The following is a 9808-nucleotide window of genomic DNA, read 5'->3' on the forward strand; positions in this document are numbered from 1 at the left end:
CCTTACACAATCTGGGCAGAATTCCCCAACAATATGGCCACTGCTGAAACTTGTGTAAAATGAAGTCCATACATCTTGAATGGGCCAAAGATGATTTATTTATACAAAGGTAATCCTCACTTAGCAACTACAATTGGGACTGACACAGTCAGTGAGGAGCGAAATCACATGATTACAATTGAATTTACATCTTACTTCTCTGGTTGTTAAGTTGTACCAAGTTGTGTCGGTAAGTGAAAAATCACTTGACTATGTGTTAGTTTTACTTCCGCCTCCCGTACTTACAGTATTGATTCTGATTGTCTCAAGCAGAAATGTATGCCAGTTGTGAATTACATGAATGACATTCGTAATATATATTTTTCAAGACTGTGGAACAATGAAGACTGATATCAATATAATCCTCCAAAGCATGCTGAATACACAGAAAATAAAAGCTTGTTCGTTGCTGATTTGCTTTATCGTGAAGGTAATGTAATTGCACCAAGAACATTTAGACCTGTTATTCTAAGTATTCATTGCAACAGTCATAAAAGCAAGGATTTGTTTCAAAGTTATTTTTTTTAGCATCGTCATAACTTTGAATGGCCGATATACAAGGCAGTCAGTGAAGACTACCTGTATCTATCTATCTCTGTAAATCAATTCCAGGTTGATTAGCGCAGTTGTATCAGAAGACTTTGGGTGCATGCGTTGGTCCAACAAAAGTTGATATAATGTAAATAGAGAAACCATGTGCTTTCATTAGAGGTAGTCCTTATGACCATAGTTGATACCCAAAATTGTGATTAAAAATCATGTCAGTCATTAAGGTGATCATGTGATCAACCTGATTTTACTTTTTTTTGCCACGGTCATTAAATGAATGTGGCAGTGAAGCAAATGTCATGGTCATTAAGCAAACCCATTGTTTACTTAACGACAGGTATTTTTTTTTGCAGGAAACTGGATGTAAATGTCAAGTTTCCAGCAAAAAGCATTATACATTGTGGTCACATGATCTCCGAATGCTACAAATTGCCATAACTATGGGCTGGTTGCTAGATGCCCCAAATGCGATCATGTGACCATGGGAGGGACGACTGAATGTGGGAAATACAAATCCGGGTCTTAAGTGCCTTTTTCGGGGTGGGAGTCCGATGTAACTTAGAATGGACACTGTCATTGAGACCTGTCAACCCTGAAGCTGACCTGACTGAAGCCATCTTGACAGCTTCAGTGTTGCCACACTGGAGCTGAGGGATAGGGAGGGGGGGATTTGAGATAGCTGGGACTTTGTAGCCAAAGCAAAATACTTTCTCTTGGGAACCAAGGACACTCTCACACCTGGTCAGAGGAAGGCGGAGTGATGTCACCAGGCAACTAGACAACACCGTGATTGGACATGTGACTGTTTTGAGAAAGTGACAAACTTTTAATTAGGTGAAAACCGCGGGAACCTTCAGAGTCGGTTTTCACCAGACATGTGCCAATATGATATATCCAATTAAGCTATTCTTTGAGGAATCGGAGTTTTGCTTGCTATGGGTTTATTACTTGGAACCCTGACACTACTTTTATCATCAAAGCCTGGTGATAAATTGCAAAGCAATTTTCAACTGCTTGGAGTGAGGATAACTGCATAATTGTCTTCTGTTCAGGATTATATATTCCAATATTCTAAAAAATGATGGGGGATGAAGGCATGTTCAGAATGATAGGCTGAATTGTCATTGTGTTGACCAAATTTAATTTTCCTAGCAAACAAAATGATGGGAATCCAGGGGTGATTGGTATAAGAGCTTCTGTTATTGTTTCAAAAACCTGATTTCCCCCCCCCCCAAGCAGGGTAAACACAATGGGAAGCAATGCTTTTCAACTTCAGATAGCCATAGAGGTCTTCTGATTTATGCCATTATAAAGACCAGTGAATGGCACATTGTCAATGTACAAAACTAGCATTGAGAAATAATTGGAACAAACATTCAATTCACAAGGCTATATGTACAAAGGATAAAAAAGATGAAGTCTTTGATTTGAATTGTTTATTTGAATGTGGATCACAAACTATACAAGATATTTACAATGCATGAAAAATGGAAAACTGCACAAAATACATTTGAGGTATAAGCAAAGAGCACAGTATGTCATATTTTAATAAATAGAATCCAAAATTTGTAAACTAAGTGAACAGCTAAATGCATTTTTTTTTGTTTTACTAAAACTGTACAAAATCTCTCTCTTGTTCTGTCTTGTTTTGAATCACATGAGGTAGAGGACAGTTTTGTGTGTCACAAGATGAACTCAAACTGTACATCATTGGCAAAACATGGAAAACTCTTGGTTTACACCAAACATTTTGTCTTAGACCTGTTTGACCAATCTACTTCTGGGCTTGACTCCTTGTACAACTTCTCACACTAATTGTTATAAACTCTTCTAATGTTTTCATTGTGATCCAGAAGGACAAGTTAGTTCAAGAGCTTTCATGTAACCATTTGAGATAGATAGATAGATAGATAGATAGATAGATAGATAGATAGATAGATAGATAGATAGAGAAAACAACATGCCCTATATATATTGTAGGGAGAAATTCTGTTCAAGATATATGTCAGAGGTCCCATTGAGTATTCAAAATATATATTTTTCAAGACTGTGGAACAATTAAGATTGAGATCAATAAACATTTTCCAAAGCATTGTGAATACACAGAAAATAGAAGTTTGTTCGTTCTTTGTTGATTTGCTTTATTATGAAGGTAATGTAATAGCATCAAGAACATTTAGACTAGTAATTCTGTGTATTCACCAAAACAGATGCATTACAACTGTGCTTCCCTTTTCTTAATCAGAGGTATTTGAAAAAAATTACAGGATTGCTGTTCTTAAAGAGACATTTGGGGGTGGCGGGGAGATTCTTGGTGCTTGAATATTACAGATCACTATATATCTAAGCAACCTTCCAGATTCTGGCTGTTACTATGTGATACATTTGTGCGATCTGTAAATGATAGGACTTTTGCTTTTACAACAGAGAACATTTGCAACAGTATTAATCAAAGTATTTCTTCTTCTGAAATTACGGACTGTCTTACGTTATGATAAACATTGAAGAACCAGTAAAAAGCTATAATTAAAATATCAAACTGTTGCTTGCGGAACTGAATTATTTTATAGTTGCAACATACACTGAAGCATTTCTAGTCTTAGATTACAAGTGGTGTGTTTTGGTATTACACAATCAGATTTTTAACAATACAGTACAATTGTTCCATATTCTGTGCAAAAGAAAAAGAAAAAAGCATTTACACTTTCCTAAGAATTTTTGAGTTGGAGATTATTTTGAGGTCAGCCAGATAATCCTATACCTGCAAATTACCCCCCTCCCCCGGCTGAAAATTCTGCATTTTGAAATTGAAGCTAAATATAGAAGTATAATCATCGTAGGGTTCTAGGATGCAAAGCTAAGCAACACTGAGACAGCAAGTTGTTTAGCTGGATTCCTTCCCTAGTATATTTTATTCCAAAGGTGCCATTACAATACACTGACTATGTACAAATTATCATACAACTATCAATATATTAAATACGTAATTAACATTAATCCAAAAACATAAAGCTATCACATTTACCTGAAATATCTAAACTAAGTAATATAAATCCAAAACATAACCAAATCTGCTGAAATACACTCCTTAACAGCCAATTTTTTTAAAAGTCTGGTGTCTTTAGTGCTGCCAGTCCGTTAAGAGAGCAGTTGCAAATTTCTTGACTAGTGCCCCATCTATAAAGATATGTAAAGAGGTTCATCATGCTTAGTTATTTGAAAGAGCAGACCTAGTTTATCCAACCACTATCTTTCTGGGTTTCGGTATTAAATCCTTTATAAACAGAAACGTTTAGAAAATTCTTCCAAAGAAGAAATGGGAGAACTAAAAACAACATGGCAGAATGAAGAGCCAATAAGAAGACCAACTCATAATTCCACCCTGGGCAAGGAGAAAACTTCAGATTGCCCATCATTGCTCCATACAGTTACTTCTTGCAAGGACACTGCAAGGTAGCAGCTGTGGGAGACAAGGAATAGCCCAGCGGTGAAATCCAGCTGGATCTATTCGGCTTGCATGAACCGGTAGCACTGGCAGCAGGAGGCTCTGCCCACCCGCTGGGATGTCATTACATCCCGTTTTTGACCCTATGCGCATGTGCAGAAGAGGTGTGCGCGCTCCCATTCCCGAACTGGTAGCGAAGGTAAGTGGATTTCACCACTGGAATAGCTATCTTGCTGAACTGGAGCCTTTGAAAGGACACAGAGTTCCCATGCTTCCTTTTCTAATCACTTTCAGAAATTGGTTGTTAACTGTGTTTCAGCTATTATGATAGGAACGTTTGGATCAATAGTACCGTAAATTCTTAGTGAAAGAAGTTTTAAATGCAAGTGCAAAAACTTTTTTAAAAAATCTAGAATAAATAGGAAAAGGGTGATTAAAACTTTGACTTTTGAAAGCTACAAAGAGCCTAAGGATCCAGAAAAAAGTTGAAACAATTCAACTTTGGAATCTTTTCCATGGGAAAATGCTTTGCTTTGAATTTTCTAAAAAGCATAAAATGGGATTTGAAAGTTGGGCGTTAGAGGAAACTAGAAGGAATTGAAGATCACAATTGAAGATCACCAAGAGCCTTGGTAGTACAGTGGTCTAAGGCACCCTGTTATTAAGCTGGTTATTAAGACCAGCTGCCTGCAATTACTGCAGGTTCGAATCTCGCCAAGGCTCAAGGTTGACTCAGCCTTCCATCCTTTCTAAGGTAGGTAAATTGAGGACCCAGTTGTGGGGGGCAATAAGCTGACTTTGTATAAATATACAAAAGGATGAAGGCTATTGCTGAGCACATTGTAAGCCGCCCTGAGTCTCCAGAGAAGGGCGGCATATAAATCAAATAAAAAAAAAAATTAAAGGAGAACACTTAATTTTGACTTACAAATAGAGCAAAACAGTTTAATATTCAACATATTGAAGAATATTTTTGACCCATGGTCCCAAAAATTAATTTTAAGAGTGTCTGTGCCTATATATGCACTTTCTTTAAAAGAAGTTAAGAAAGAGGAACAAATTTTCTTGGGACAAGATTGAGACTGATTTGAAAGTGGGGAAAAAAGAAGCTACAGCAGATATATAAAGGAAATTGGTTGAGGTCTTAATAACTGAAAGGGATCTACCAATAACAAACCAAGAGTATTACTTGGATAATCTTCCTATATTAGATTTACAAAAGTGTCTTGTAAAGCTTTGAAAAATTTTAGGACATTTGAAGAGACTAATTGTTGAAAGTAAAAGAAAGGAATATAAAGATGGTCTATTTATCATGGTTAAGTAGACAAGTTGTTTCTCTTGCAACCGTTAATGGACTTTTGATGATCAGGACTGAAATGATGAGGTTTTTTTAAGGATTTGTCATTGATAAAAGATGGATATGGGAAGAAGAGATCATTTGTTGTATTTTAGGAGGTATGTTATTAAAATTGCTTATACTTGTAATGAAGAGGGAAGTCACGCACACATATACACACAGTTTTCTATATTCTTCCTTTTTCTGTACCGATTTTTTTTGTTTGTATTAATTTTTATCATTGTAATTCTAATTTTTAATAACATTACTACTAAAAAGAAAATTAACTTGATTCTTTTAAGATCTTAAAGATATACAAATTCTAGCTTTCAGGTTTTGTGAATACTTTGGCCTAGACATGAACTTGACTCATCATTAAAACATACTCTATAATTTGTGTTTTTAAGATACCACAATACTTTTCGTTTAATTGACATACCCTTCGGAAATAATGAAATTTCTGTGAAAGTTAGACTGGAAGTTGAAAAAGTATGCCCAATAGTAGAAATGGCAAGCCACTTCTGAATCACACTGAAGTCAGTTACCAGACATCAAGATTTTATCCAAGGTGACTTATCTATAAAGCATGTAGATGCTTCAAACTTGCATTACTACTCTTTAAAATACTCATATATTTTTATTTTGTGGTATATATGTGCATAATTTATATTCTAAAATGTTACTTATGGCTGAGACTGTGCCCTAAGGAATTTGCAAATATTTCTGGTTTATTTAAGGATTGGGGTACAAAACTTAATTTCATATCAATGCCTCCACTGTTGCACCTTACTGAGTTAAAATTCTTCCTAGTAAAACTTCCTTTAAAAAAAAAAAACAAGAATGTTGAATTTTTCTTTTTTTAAAAAGACCTTTTGGTAGTCTTGCTGTTAGTCCTGAATTGCAGATTTAATGCAGTCTTTAAGAAAAGCATGAAAAAAATAAAACAGAAATAAACGTCTTAAAGAAGGTCAATGTATATGTGACTTAATAATTAACATCATACGCACACTAAAATAGCAAATTCAGACAGACAGGATTATTTGTTCTCTTAAAATGAGCAGCCTTATATCAAATCAAGCTGTATATGTAATAGAATAAATTATTCATCAAGTACATTGTGCCAAGAGATGAACGTAAGAAATTACTTGCTCTATGTCTTATGTACAGTTTAGTATAAAACTATCTTTTATTGACTATGGACACTTATAGCACAATTTTATCTAACTTCTACAGAAAAACATATGCAAAGAAGCTGAAATTATTGTATACAGAAATTATATTTATGATTTTTAATTATGAATGTGCAGATTTGGTCTTATGTTTATAAACATAATAATCTAAAATCTACTCACTCTCTTTCACCACTACCCCTTACTTATTTTTCTAAAATAGTTAGAATTGCCCCCACTAGCTCAGCTCCAGTATTTGTTGGGACTACAAAAACATTTAATATACTTACTTTTGCAGCTTCATTGTTGCACTGTGCATAAACAGAAACAACACAGTAGCTATTGCTCAGATCCTAAAATACACTCTAAAAATCTATTTTTCCATATGTAAGCGTGAACCTTCTCTTGCGTTCAATTCAAAAAGGTGTCACTGTTCGAAAGTAAAACCATGATCTACTCTATTAAGTGAACTAGTTGTGTTTGAATTCTTCTGATATTGAGTATAAGGAAGCTGCTGCTTGAATGTTAACTACTCATACACTATTTTTCTTTCATGCTCTGGTCAAACATATTTGTCTTCATGAACTCTCAGCCATCTAGATAATTATTGACAACTACCAACCACTGCAATTAGTGCTATTACTGGTGAACAATAAAAAGTACCATTTCATGTATTTATACATGAGAATGTATTTTAAGATGAGACAACATGCATAAGTAGTGACTTATGATACCCAAACTGGCCTTCAATGTATGGATAAAATACTGTAATAATCATCCTACCAGTTTTGTCAACATATGACAAAATACTGAATCAATCATCTTACCAGACTACTATAGCAAGACTTCCAAAATCCAGTGACTTCAGTTCGACATTTTAAGCACATCTGATTTTGGAATGAATTGTAGTCACTAGATATTATACACCCAGGAAGGTCAATTGTGACTATGCTTATTGATTTGTTACCATCGTAGGCAACATTTTTTTTAGGTGTGCAGCTAATTATGTAAACTGGTGAAATGACTTTTTTGAGCACTCTTACCCTTATATAGTCAATTCCATAGGCATATGCTTCAGGTGATCATCTTGGATTACTTACTTACAGACCATCAAAATTGCCGTGCAATTGGCATTTACTGGGTAGATTACAGCGTGAAAAGACAATGAAACAGCAAAACAGTATTTTCCACATGGTCACTTCCCTTTCTGCCTCTCACTATTTCAAAGGACAGCATAACTGTAACTGTGAAAAGAGTTTTGTAGGGATTTTCCTGAAGTATCATAACGGATTAGCTTTCTGAATAAGCTATAACACCTTATTGTTGAAAGACTGAATGACTCAGGAAATTCTGAATTCACCTGTTTCAAAAAGCTCACCCAAGGAATACAAATTTACATGCACCTTGATTGGAATGTACTCTTTGAACTTCAGTTGTGGTTAGGCACATTCTTTGGTGGTTAAGGTCCACCCAGCAGCAAATGATTGAATTATTATGTGCTTTAGAGTTGTCGTCTTTGAGGAATCTGAACATTCTAGCCAGCTTCAACTGAAATAGTTGAATTGTCTGACGTACACGAAATCTATTGTGATTTTCATATCATGCTCCATGGATCATGCTTAGGATCGCACAACATACTGATATTAAGTGACTACATTATGGCTTTACATGATTCTGCAGCATTTTCATTGGCTTCCAATTAATTTGCAGTGTTAATTCATAGAATTGATTGATTTTTACACTTAGATTATGATTTTTGAAGGTTCTTCTTTGCCTGCATAAATCACTGACCCACCAGAATTGACTTCAAGATCTGATTATTATAGGTGCTGCTGTGAAGATGACAATATTTTACTTACAAGTAGAATTTTTTATACAGCTGGGGAAAAGCTGAGTGTTTTTTTAGTATTTTAGTGCTAGAGTCGTTTATTAAAAAAACCCTTCTTTTAGCACATTTTCCAATTGTTTCCCTACATCTCATGGAATGATCTGTCCCTATCAATTTAAACTGATGTATACAGGTAGTGTTTGACTTACAACCACAATGGAGGCCAAAATTTCTATTGCTAAGCAAAACAGTTAAGTGAGTTTTGCCCCATCTTATGACCTTTCTTGCCACAGTTGTTAAGCCAATCCCTGCAGTTGTCAAATTAGGAATATGGTTGTTAAGTGAATCTGGCTTCCCCATCGACTCTGTTTGTCAGGAGGTCACAAAGGTGATTAGGTGACCCAGGCATACTGCAACTGCACTATGAGTCAGTTGCCAAGTGCCTGAATTTTGATCCCCTGACCATGGGGATGATGCAATGTCACTTTTTTCAGTGCCGTTGTAACTTTGAATGGTCGCTAAATGAAGTGTTGTAAGTCGAGGACTACCCGTATGAAATTATATGTGAAATAGTGAAATAATTCTTATACGTAAATGTTTAATCCTTTCCCATAAATATGTGATATATCTATGTACACTACTGGTTTCCAGAAGAAGGGACAGGAATGTAGACGGTCATCTGATGAACAAACCTGCTGCTTCAATTACTGCTGCAAAGGCCCATTTCCATTAATTTGGCAGAACATTTTTCCACAAGCATTCTGATCACACAAATCTATGATAAAGTAAGTTAATACTTTTGGGAATAATACGTTGCTATGTATGTATAATGATCTGAATAGGGAGGCATAACCAACAATTGGCAAATATTTAATACATTTTGAGCAATTAAAATTTAGTAATCTATATACAATATAAAACCGTATTATTTCTTTCCTTCTGTACAGTCAAGAGCTGTATTTCCTGTTCTATGCAGAACTGCTTCCCAAAATCAATACTTTTCCGATTTTTTTCATCAACTATGTCTTTGTTCAATGAAACTTTTTATTGGTCAACTTTTTAAGGGGAAAAAAAATCCATAAATTCCTTTTGTTCATTTATCTTTCTGACTTCCAATTATATAAATTCTGGAATGAACGGTTTACGATTTAGCACCAGACGCTTCCTCATACCAATGTCAAATACTTTAGATTTTAGTATTTTCAAAGAAATAGAAGTTTTAATAGAGTTGTTTTTGAAAAATGTTAATAGTTTGCCTTGGGTTTTTTTTTTCTTTTTCCTTTCAAGATGCTTTCCCAATATCTGACACCATTTGTTCCCTACTGGCTTTGTAATACTTTTTAAAATGTCAAGATCACCTATTTTCATGCACTCAAAGATCATATGTGGGAATGCTATTGCTCCTGAAGTAATGTGATAATTAAAAATGCTACTTCACAAAA

Source organism: Pantherophis guttatus, chromosome 6 (assembly GCF_059756535.1).
Source record: "Pantherophis guttatus breed Tessera chromosome 6, ASM5975653v1, whole genome shotgun sequence".
Classification (NCBI taxonomy): domain Eukaryota; kingdom Metazoa; phylum Chordata; class Lepidosauria; order Squamata; family Colubridae; genus Pantherophis; species Pantherophis guttatus.